We start from the raw sequence: 13,416 nt of genomic DNA, 5'->3' as shown, positions 1-13,416 counted from the left end.
TCAACAGAGTAAACACTGGTTGGACCATAACATTATCAACAGAGTAAACACTGGTTGGACCATACCATTTTCAACAGAGTAAACACTGGCTGGACCACACCATTATCAGGAGAGTAAACACTGGTTGGACCATACCATTATCAACAGAGTAAACACTGGTTGGACTATACCATTATCAGGATAGTAAACACTGGTTGGACCGTACCATTATCAGGATAGTAAACACTGGCTGGACCATACCATTATCAACAGACTCAACACTGGTTGGACCATACCATTATCAACAGAGTAAACACTGACTGGACCATACCATTATCAGGATAGTAAACACTGGTTGGACCATACCATTATCAACAGAGTAAACACTGGTTGGACCATGACATTATCAACAGAGTAAACACTGGTTGGACCATACCATTTTCAACAGAGTAAACACTGGTTGGACCATAACATTATCAACAGAGTAAACACTGGTTGGACCATACCATTTTCAACAGAGTAAACACTGGCTGGACCACACCATTATCAGGAGAGTAAACACTGGTTGGACCATACCATTATCAACAGAGTAAACACTGGTTGGACCATGCCATTTTCAACAGAGTAAACACTGGTTGGACTATACCATTATCAACAGAGTCAACACTGGTTGAACCATACCATTATAAGGAGAGTAATCACTGGTTGGACCATACCATTATCAACTGAGTAAACACTGGTTGGACCATACCATTATCAACAGAGTAAACACTGACTGGACCGTACCATTATCAGGATAGTAAACACTGGTTGGACCATACCATTATCAACAGAGTAAACACTGGTTGGACCATACCATTTTCAACAGAGTAAACACTGGTTGGACCATAACATTATCAACAGAGTAAACACTGGTTGGACCATACCATTTTCAACAGAGTAAACACTGGCTGGACCATACCATTATCAGGAGAGTAAACACTGGTTGGACCATACCATCATCAACAGAGTAAACACTGGCTGGACCGTACCATTATCAGGATCGTAAACGCTAGTTGGACCATACCATTATCAACAGAGTAATCACTGGTTGGACCATATCATTATCAACAGAGTAAACACTGGCTGGACCATACCATTATCAGGATCGTAAACGCTAGTTGGACCATACCATTATCAACAGAGTAAACATTTGTTGGACCATACCATTCTCAACAGATTAAACACTGGTTGGACCATACCATTATGAGGAGAGTAAACACTGGTTGGACCATACCATTCTCAACAGAGTAAACACTGGTTGGACCATACCATAATGAGGAGAGTAAACACTGGTTGGACCATACCATTCTCAACAGAGTAAACACTGGTTGGACCATACCATTATGAGGAGAGTAAACACTGGTTGGACCATACCATTATCAACAGAGTAAACACTGGTTGGACCATACCATTATCAGGAGAGTAAACACTGGTTGGACCATACCATTATCAGGATAGCAAACACTGGTTGGACCATACCATTATCAACAGAGTAAACACTGGTTGGTCCATACCATTATCAACAGAGTGAACACTGACTGGACCATACCATTATCAGGATCGTAAACACTGGTTGGACCGTACCATTATCAACAGAGTATTCACTGGTTGTACCATACCATTATCAACAGAGTAAACACTGGTTGGACCATGACATCATCAACAGAGTAAACACTGGTTGGACCATACCATTTTCAACAGAGTAAACACTGGTTGGACCATAACATTATCAACAGAGTAAACACTGGTTGGACCATGCCATTTTCAACGGAGTAAACACTGGTTGGACTATACCATTATCAACAGAGTCAATACTGGTTGGACCATACCATTATAAGGAGAGTAATCACTGGTTGGACCATACCATTATCAACAGAGTAAACACTGGTTGGACCATATCATTATCAACAGAGTAAACACTGGCTGGACCATACCATTATCAGGATAGTAAACACCGGTTGGACCATACCATTATCAGGATAGTAAACACTTTCTGGACCGTACCATTATCAACAGACTCAACACTGGTTGGACCATACCATTATCAGGATAGTAAACACTGGTTGGACCATACCATTATCAACATAGTAAACACTTGTTGGACCATACCATTATCAACAGAGTAAACACTGGCTGGACCATACCATTATCAGGATAGTAAACACTGGTTGGACCATACCATTATCAATAGACTAAGCACTGGCTGGACCATACCATTATCAGGATAGTAAACACTGGCTGGACCATACCATTATCAACAGAGTAAGCACTGGTTGGACCATAACATTATCAACAGAGTAAACACTGGTTGAACCATACCATTATCAGGATAGTAAACACTGGTTGGACCATACCATTATCAGAAGAGTAAACACTGGTAGGACCATACCATTATCAACAGAGTAAACACTGGTTGGACCATACCATTATCAACAGAGTAAACACTAGTTGGACCATGCCATTATCAACTGAGTAAACACTGGCTGGACCATACCATTATCAGGAGAGTAATCACTGGTTGGACCATACCATTATCAACAGATGCTACCGGGTACGGTAGCATAGTGGTTATGTTACTAGGCTAGTAATCCAGAGGCCTGGACTAAAATCCAGAGTCATGAGTTCAAATCCCGCCACGGCAGCTGGTGAATTTAAATTCATTTGATTAATTAAAATTCAATTAATTAAATAAATAAATCTGGAATATAAATACTAGTATCAGTAATGATGGCCATGAAACTACCGGATTGTCGTAAAAACCCATCTGGTTCACTAATGTCCTTCAGGGAAGGAAGCCTGCCGCCCTTACCTGGTCTGGCCTATATGTGACTCCAGACCCACAGCAATGTGGTTGATTCTTAATTGCCCTCTGAAATGGCCTAGCAAGCCAGTTGTAAAATCTCGCTACGAAAAGTCATAATAAGAATAAAACCGGACGGACCACCCGGCATCGGACCACTAGGCACCGGACACGACAATGGCAAAACACCAAGCCCAGTCGACCCTGCAAGGTCCTCGTGACTAACATCTGGGGACTTGTGCCAAAATTGGGAGAGCTGTCCCACAGACTAGTCAAGCAACAGCCTGACATAGCCATACTCACAGAATCATATCTTTCAGCCAACGTCGCAGACTCTTCCATCACCATCCCTGGGAGTCCTCAACATTGACTCTGGACCCCATGAAATCTCATGGCATCAGGTCAAACATGGGCAAGGAAACCTCCTGCTGATTACCACCTACCGTCCTCCCTCAGCTGATGAATCAATCCTCCTCCATGTTGAACACCACTTGGAGGAAGCACTGAGGGTAGCAAGGGCACAAAATGTACTCTGGGGGGGGGACTTCAATGTCCATCACCAACAGTGGCTCGGGAGCACCACTACTGACCGAGCTGGCAGAGTCCTGAAGGACATAGCTGCCAGACTGGGCATGCGGCAGGTGGTGAGCGAACCAACACGAGGGAAAAACTTACTTGACCTCGTCCTCACTAATCTACCTGTCGCAAATGCATCTGTCCATGACAGTATTGGTAGGAGTGACCACCGCACAGTCCTCGTGGAGATGAAATCCCGTCTTCGCACTGAGGACACCATCCAACGTGTTGTGTGGCACTACCACCGTGCTAAATGGGATAGATTCAGAACAGATCTAGCAGCTCAAAACTGGGCATCCATGAGGCGCTGTGGGCCATCAGCAGCAGCTGAATTGTATTCCAGCACAATCTGTAACCTCATGGCCCGGCATATTCCTCACTCTACCATTACCAACAAGCCAGGGGATCAACCCTGGTTCAATGAGGAGTGCAGAAGAGCATGCCAGGAGCAGCACCAGGCGTACCTAAAAATGAGGTGCCAACCTGGTGAAGCTACAACTCAGGACTACATGCATGCTAAACAGCGGAAGCAACATGCTATAGACAGAGCTAAGCGATTCCACAACCAACGGATCAGATCAAAGCTCTGCAGTCCTGCCACATCCAGTCGTGAATGGTGGTGGACAATTAAACAACAAACGGGAGGAGGAGGCGATGCAAACATCCCCATTCTAAATGATGGCGGAGTCCAGCACGTGAGTGCAAAAGACAAGGCTGAAGCATTTGCAACCATCTTCAGCCAGAAGTGCCGAGTGGATAATCCATCTCAGCCTCCTCCCGATATCCCCACCATCACGGAAGCCAGTCTTCGGCCAATTCGATTCACTCCACGTGATATCAAGAAACGGCTGAGTGCACTGGATACAGCAAAGGCTATGGGCCCTGACAACATCCCAGCTGTAGTGCTGAAGACTTGTGCTCCAGAACTAGCTGCGCCTCTAGCCAAGCTGTTCCAGTACAGCTACAACACTGGCATCCACCCGACAATGTGGAAAATTGCCCAGGTATGTCCTGTCCACAAAAAGCAGGACAAATCCAATCCGGCCAATTACCCCCCCATCAGTCTACTCTCAATCATCAGCAAAGTGATGGAAGGTGTCGTCGACAGTGCTATCAAGCGGCACTTACTCACCAATAACCTGCTCACCGATGCTCAGTTTGGGTTCCGCCAGGACCACTCGGCTCCAGACCTCATTACAGCCTTGGTCCAAACATGGACAAAAGAGCTGAATTCCAGAGGTGAGGTGAGAGTGACTGCCCTTGACATCAAGGCAGCATTTGACCGAGTGTGGCACCAAGGAGCCCTAGTAAAATTGAAGTCAATGGGAATCAGGGGGAAAACTCTCCAGTGGCTGGAGTCATACCTCGCACAAAGGAAGATGGTAGTGGTTGTTGGAGGCCAATCATCTCAGCCCCAGGGCATTGCTGCAGGAGTTCCTCAGGGCAGTGTCCTAGGCCCAACCATCTTCAGCTGCTTCATCAATGACCTTCCCTCCATCATAAGGTCAGAAATGGGGATGTTCGCTGATGACTGCACAGTGTTCAGTTCCATTCGCAACTCCTCAGATAATGAAGCAGTCCGAGCCTGCATGCAGCAAGACCTGGACAACATCCAGGCTTGGGCTGATAAGTGGCAAGTAACATTCGCGCCAGATAAGTGCCAGGCAATGACCATCTCCAACAAGAGAGAGTCTAACCACCTCCCCTTGACATTCAACGGCATTACCATCGCCGAATCCCCCACCATCAACATCCTGGGGGTCACCATTGACCTGAAACTTAACTGGACCAGCCATATAAATACTGTGGCTACAAGAGCAGGTCAGAGGCTGGGTATTCTGCGGCGAGTGACTCACCTCCTGACTCCCCAAAGCCTTTCCACCATCTGCAAGGCACAAGTCAGGAGTGTGATGGAATACTCTCCACTTGCCTGGATGAGTGCAGCTCCAACAACACTCAAGAAGCTCGACACCATCCAAGATAAAGCAGCCCGCTTGATTGGCACCCCATCCACCACCCTAAACATTCACTCCCTTCACCACCGGCGCACTGTGGCTGCAGTGTGCACCATCCACAGGATGCACTGCAGCAACTCGCCAAGGCTTCTTCGACAGCACCTCCCAAACCCGCGACCTCTACCACCTAGAAGGACAAGGGCAGCAGGCGCATGGGAACAACACCACCTGCACGTTCCCCTCCAAGTCACACACCATCCCGACTTGGAAATATATCGCCGTTCCTTCATTGTCGCTGGGTCAAAATCCTGGAACTCCCTTCCTAACAGCACTGTGGGAGAACCGTCACCACACGGACTGCAGCGGTTCAAGAAGGCGGCTCACCACCACCTTCTTGAGGGCAATTAGGGATGGGCAATAAATGCCGGCCTTGCCAGCGACGCCCACATCCCATGAACGAATAAAAAAAACATACCATTATCAACAGAGTAAACACTGGCTGGACCATATCATTATCAACAGAGTAAACACTGGCTGGACCGTACCATTATCAGGATCGTAAACGCTAGTTGGACCATACCATTAGCAACAGGGTAAACATTTGTTGGACCATACCATAATGAGGAGAGTAAACACTGGTTGGACCATACCATTCTCAACAGAGTAAACACTGGTTGGTCCATACCATTATCAGGAGAGTATACACTGGTTGGACCATACCATTCTCAACAGAGTAAACACTGGTTGGACCATACCATTATCAACAGAGTAAACACTATTTGGACCATACCATTATCAACAGAGTAAACACTGGCTGGACCATACCATTATCAGGAGAGTAAACACTGATTGGACCATACCATTATCAGGAGAGTATACACTGGTTGGACCATACCATTCTCAACAGAGTAAACACTGGTTGGACCATACCATTATCAACAGAGTAAACACTATTTGGACCATACCATTATCAACAGAGTAAACACTGGCTGGACCATACCATTATCAACAGAGTAAACACTAGTTGGACCATGACATTTTCAACTGAGTAAACACTGGCTGGACCATACCATTATCAACAAAGTAAACACTGTTTGGACCATACCATTATCAACAGAGTAAACACTGGCTGGACCATACCATTATCAGGAGAGTAAACACTGGTTGGACCATACCATTATCAACAGAGTAAACACTGGTTGGACCATGCCATTTTCAACAGAGTAAACACTGGTTGGACTATATCATTATCAGGAGAGTAAACACTGGTTGGAACATACCATTATCAACAGAGTAAACAGTGGTTGGACCATACCATTATCAACAGAGTAAACACTGGTTGGACCATACCATTATCAACAGAGTAAACACTAGTTGGACCATGACATTTTCAACTGAGTAAACACTGGCTGGACCATACCATTATCAACAGAGTCAACACTGGTTGGACCATACCATTATCAGGAGAGTAATCACTGGTTGGACCATACCATTATCAACAGAGTAAACACTGGCTGCACCGTACCATTATCAACAGAGTAAACACTGGTTGGACCATACCATTAGCAACAGAGTAAACACTGGCTGCACCGTACCATTATCAACAGAGTAAACACTGGTTGGACCATACCATTATCAGGATCGTAAACGCTAGTTGGACCATACCATTAGCAACAGAGTAAACATTTGTTGGACCATACCATAATGAGGAGAGTAAACACTAGTTGGACCATACCATTCTCAACAGAGTAAACACTGGTTGGTCCATACCATTATCAGGAGAGTAAACACTGGTTGGACCATACCATTATCAACAGAGTAAACATTTGTTGGACCATACCATTATCAACAGAGTAAACACTGGCTGGACCATACCATTATCAACAGAGTAAACACTGGTTGGACCATACCATTATCAGGAGATTAAACACTGGTTGGACTATACCATTATCAGGATAGTAAACACTGGCTGGACCATACCATTATCAACAGAGTAAACACTGGTTGGACCACACCATTATCAGGATAGTAAACACTGGCTGGACCATACCATTATCAACAGAGTAAACACTGGTTGGACCGTACCATTATCAACAGAGTATTCACTGGTTGGACCATACCATTATCAGAATAGTAAACACTGGTTGGACCATACCATTATCAACAGAGTGAACACTGACTGGACCATACCATTATCAGGATCGTAAACACTAGTTGGACCATACCATTATCAACAGAGTAAACATTTGTGGACCATACCATTATCAGGAGAGTAAACACTGGTTGGAGCATACCATTCTTAACAGAGTAAACTCTGGTTGGATCATACCATTATCAGGAGCGTAAACACTGTTTGGACTATACCATTATCGGGATAGTATACACTGTTTGGACCATACCATTATCAGGAGAGTAAACACTGTTTGGACTATACCATTATCGGGATAGTATACACTGTTTGGACCATACCATTATCAGGATAGTAAACACTCGTTGGACCATACCATTATCAGGATAGTAAACACTGGTTGGACCATACCATTATCAACAGAGTAAACACTTGTTGGACCATACCATTATCAGGAGAGTAAACACTGGTTGGACCCTACCATTGCCAGGAAAGTAAGCAGTGATTGGACCATACCATTATTAGGAGATTAAGCACTGGTTGGACCATGCCATTGCCAAGAGAGTAAACACGAATTGGACTCTACCATTATCATTAAAGAATTGATAAAGATTCACCACGATTCCTTAAAACAAATTGCTTCTCGTTTCCATTAAATGCATAATCATTTTGTTTACATTCAACAGCTAAAAGTTACATTGATATGGCACCTTTAACGTCGTAAAACGTCCCAAGGCGTTTCACAGGAGCGTTATCAAACAAAATTTAGACACTGAGCCACATAAGGAAGTATTAGGACAGGTGATCAAAGGCTTAGTCGAAGAGGTAGGTTGTAAGGAGTGTCTAAAAGGAGAAGAGGGAGGTAGAGAGGTTTAGCGAGGGAATTCCAGAGCTTAGGGCTGAGGCAGCTGGAGGCACAGCCACCAACGGTGGAGCGATGAAAATTGGGGAGACGCAAGAGGCCAGAATCGGAGGAGTGCAGAGATCTTGGAGGGTTGTAGTGCTGGAGGAGGTGACAGAGATAGGAAAGGGGCGAGGCCATGGAGGGATTCGAACACAAGGATGAGAATTTTTAAATCGTGGCATTGCCGGACTGTGAATCAATGTAGGTCAATGAGCACGATGTGATGGGTGAATGGGACTTGGTGCGAGTTAGGATACGGCAGCAGAGTTTTGGGTGAGCTCAAGTTAAGCAGTTGGGAGGTTGGGAGGCAGTCCAGGAGAGCATTAGAATAGTCAAGACTGGAGGTAACAATGGCACGGATGAGGGTTTCAGCAGCAGATGAGCTGAGGCAGCGGCGGAGACGGGCAACATTACGGAGGTGGAAGTAGGCAGTCTTGGTGATGGAGAGGATACAGGGTCGGAAGCTCAGCTCAGGGTCAAATGGGACACTGAAGTTGCGAACAGACTGGTTCAGCCTCAGACAATGCCCAGGGAGAGGGATGGAATCAGTTGCTCGGGAATGGAATTTGTGGCGGGGACCAAAGACAATGGCTTTGGTCTTCCTAATATTTAATTGGAGAAAATTTCTGCTCATTCAATACTGGATATTGGACAAGCAACGTGACAAATCAGAGGCAGTGGGGGGGTCGAATCTTCCACCCCCACCCCCCACCCTCCCCCTCAAAATGCTTTAGAAAGCTAAATACGTTTTAGGCTGCAGTCAAACTACACTACTGGCCTGAGATCAAAAACATAAGAGGGAAAATGCAGTTAACAACACCTGACAACAGTGCGCAGAAGCATATCCATCCAGTATATTGTCTGTGGCCAGTTCACAGACCCTAATTATGTATGATGACCTTGTGTCCAGCAGGCTGTTCCTGGGAACTCCCATGCTTCAAGGCAAGATTTCAAATCCTTCCTGCAACAATTTAAAGGACTACAGCAAAGAATTGTGGATCACTCCCCATCTCCCATATAGCTCTCACTGAGAAAAGTATGGCATTGGAGGTAAAAATGAAATTCCAGCTGGCAGGATATATAATTTGACCGAGAGTACACATACAGAAATGGGAATGCCCAGTTTTACCTGCATTAAAGAACAACAAATCACAAGGTTACCAATTCAGCGAGTAGAAGTATTTTTGCATTGTAATAATGCTGAACACACCAAGTACTTGAAATCACTTGTTTACATCTTGAATTGAAGAACAGAATCTTTCTTGAACTGAAACATTACAAATGTTGGGGTTTTTTTTTAAGCAACCTCAATAGGTTGCAAATACAGTGAACAATCTGCAGAAAAAAGCTTTACTTAATGTAAAGCTTCATTCCCTTCAAATAAAATACATTGATTAAAGGAATGAAAGGATCATTTTGAAATTTCTAGGCTAACGTTTCAGGTAAAGACCTGCATTGTTGAGCCCAAGGTTGAAATCATGTCAACTTCACTCACTTCAGGACAGAAAGGAAGCAAACCAGAGCAACCTGTAATCCACCAGCCTGGACCAGTTCCTACTGCATAATTGGTTTGCCAGCATCTGAAAGAAATTACTAATTTTCTGTAATTATTTCAATAAAACAGAAGAGAAAAGGAAAGACCTGTTGCTGGACCTGATGAAGGGTCTCTATCTGATATAGTAACAGATCTTTTTTGTGACATACTGACAGACCTGCCATATACATTCAGAATGTTCTACATTTATTTCCAATGCAAATGAGTAGTATCTGCCATACTGGGGATGTCTTAAAAACTGGAGTACATGTTCATGATACTTAAAAACTTGTTACTATTTTGCACTGTAAGTAATGGAAAAGTGATAAAGAATGCAAGTATTTCTGAACTGGCAGTCGCAGCAGCTAAGTCATTTGCTCAGTTCAGAAGTAGTCCTTTTGACTCATCAGAACCTATAAATTCATCTCTTGCTCAGGCATTCTTTTTGGGTCCCAATTTGAATGCCCATATTAAATGGAAATGCTAAATTCAATTATGTCACATGAATAAACTGAATATTAGTAAGTGTAATGGATTTTGGTAGTTGTGTTAATAACATTCTGATTCTAATGCATAAACATTCACAAGTCAAAGATCACATTTTAATAGAATTTTTAGTGCTACTTGTTAACTCTACTTTCTCAAGTGTCGATATCCTATATCAAAAACATAACATCCTCTTACACTTATATAGCATCTTTAACCTAGCAAAACATCCCAGCTTCACAAGGGTATGAAAATTCAGATATCAAGTAGAAATTGGGAAAAGAGATAGGGAAAGAGATCAAAAGGAAGATTAAAGAGGAAGGTTATAATGAGGCTTTTGAAGGTGGGAGAAATGTAACAGGAGGGAGGAGTTTGGGGAGAGAATTCCAGAGAGCAGGGACATGATGGTTGAAGGTTTTGGCACCAATAGTGGAGTGGAGGAGAGAGAAAATGCATAGAAGTCCAGAGAGCAGAGGATGTGAGCTGGGACATAAGGCTAGAGAAGGTTGGAGTGGTAGGGTGGAATGAAGGATAAGGATAAGGATTTTGAATGTAGGTTGGTGAGGAAAGGGATGGTAGATGAACAGAACTTAATCCTGAATAAGCGATGAAGTTCTTGATTAGTTGGAGTTTGTGTAAATTGGAGCTTGGGAGGATGGCTATGAGAGCATTGAAGAACTTGAGCCTGGAGATAACAAAGATGTTAGCAGTGGTAGGGACCAGTTAGGAATGGAGGTGGGCAATATTATGGAGGTGAAAATAGACAGTCTTGGTGATGTACTGGACGTGTGGTTTGAAGCTCAGCTTCAAGATCAAAGAGAACACTAAATTTGTACTAAGTTTGTACACTGTTGGGTTTAGCTTGACCGAGTAACCAAGGACAAGGATTGGTTCAGGAGAACCAAACTAAATGACTTTGATCTTGTCAGTGTTTAGTTGAGTAAGTTCTGGCTCATCCGTGGCAGGCAGTCAGATAACATGGCAACAGTCACAGAGTCAAGGATACTGCAAGAGAAGTAAAGCTAACTGGTGGAAGTTGGCCCAAAACCTATGGATGATGGGGCCAAATATCCTCAGCCATTTCAGCTTAATAACAATATATTCAGGGTGGTGGGGGCTAGCAGGATTGCAAATAGGGTGAGACACAATTATACCAAGTCCCTACCTCTTTTTCTGCTCATTGAGATTTCCAGCCAGATGGGCACATAATTTAGCCACCTGCAAATGAGAGGGTTCATGCAAATTCTTACCCTGAGCAACGGTGAGCACAAGGAACACCTGCGTGTCCTTGGCATCCAGCTTTGCTAGAGCATCAGAGGCAGATGAAATTGAAAAGGCCAGAGTTTCCTTACTGGAATCAATTGTACAGTGAACAACTGCAATGCAGAAACCAATCTTTCAAAAAAAAACAGCCAAATTTATAAAATTTATATATCTTTAGGCTAGCACCATTACACTGCAGCTGGGCCCAGCTGTGAGTTTCCTAAGATGGGTACCCCAGATACGTCATTAATGGATGGCCACCTACCCACTGCATTCAAATGCTCTAGACCCAGGAAAGGCAGAGAGAAAGCTCATACCTTGCTGCACAGCCTGAATTTAAAAAAGGAATTTTATCCAGCAAATGTATTTTTAGCCATCGTGAGGTGCCTGAGATGGCTAATAGTTCTACATCACACCTCATTCAGGATAATATGCCTAACCTACACAAGCAAAGAATGCATTGGCGGAGAAGTGGGGTTGTCACATGGTACACACCCTGGCAGGGGTATAGTGAACTTTTCATCAGACACTGCTGCTTTAGTTAGATGGTGGATAAGCCAGTTGGGAAATTCCAAGCAAAGCTCATCAGCAGCAGCTAGCTAAAAATTTAGGAGAGAGCTGAGGGTGCCCGGTCTTTTGCCAAAGGGCCAACATAGGCAATTCATTGTCAGTCAGGTCTACACCATGAATCGTCACTGTGCAATGAAAGGAATTGTGACAAGATCAAAATGCCAGAGGTGCCAGGTACAGGAGTGGCGTTCCTGTCAGGTAGATTTCCACACAACCCATGGAATTCAGAAACCCAGAAGAATGAGCAGCTGTTGTAACATGTCTAGCACTGTGTACACAGTCCTCACAAGTGAGGCACTGGTGTCACATGTGAGGGGATTTTTTTAAAGGTGGGGGAGAGTGACATGACAAAAATGGATTTTTGCCTGTGTTGTATTTTGTATTACTAGTAAAAATATACAAGAGGTTAACACCCAAGGTCAGACAGAATACTTCTCAACAGAAAAGCTACCAGCTCATTGTCCAGAATAGCTGATTGCAATGGACGCACAAGGTGAGATGTTTTGGGAGAAAGCACAAGAGCAGGTCACGGATCAGATAAAAGCTCCACAGTCCTGCCACATCCAGTCATGAATGGTGGTGGACAATTAAACAACTAACGGGAGGAGGAGGTTCTGTAAACATCCCCATCCTCAATGATGGCAGAGCCCTGCACATGAGTGCAAAAGACAAGGCTGAAGCATTTGCAAACATCTTCGGCCAGAAGTGCTGATGATCTATCTCGGACTCCTCTCGATATCCCCACCATCACAGAAGCCAGCCTTCAGGCAATTCGATTCACTCCATGTGACATCAAGAAACGGCTGAGTGCACTGGATACAACAAAAGCTATGGGCCCCGACAACATCCCGGCTGTAGTGTTGAAGACTTGTGCTCCAGAACTAGCCGCGCCTCTAGCCAAACTGTTCCAGTACAGCTACAACACTGGCATTTACCGACAATTGTAGAAAATTGCCCAGGTATGTCCTGTCCACAAAAAGCAGGACAAATCCAGTCCGGCCAATTACTGCCCCATCAGTCTACTCTCAATCATCAGCAAAGTGATGGAAGGTGTTGTCAACAATGCTATCAGGTGGCACTTACTCACCAATAACCTGCTTACCGATGCTCAGTTTGAGTTCCGCCAGGACAACTCAGCTCCAGACCTCATTACCGCCTTGGTCCAAACATGAACAAAAG

This window comes from Heptranchias perlo, chromosome 2, assembly GCF_035084215.1.
Source record: "Heptranchias perlo isolate sHepPer1 chromosome 2, sHepPer1.hap1, whole genome shotgun sequence".
In the NCBI taxonomy this organism is placed as follows: Eukaryota; Metazoa; Chordata; class Chondrichthyes; order Hexanchiformes; family Hexanchidae; genus Heptranchias; species Heptranchias perlo.
This window is presented reverse-complemented; position numbering follows the sequence as displayed.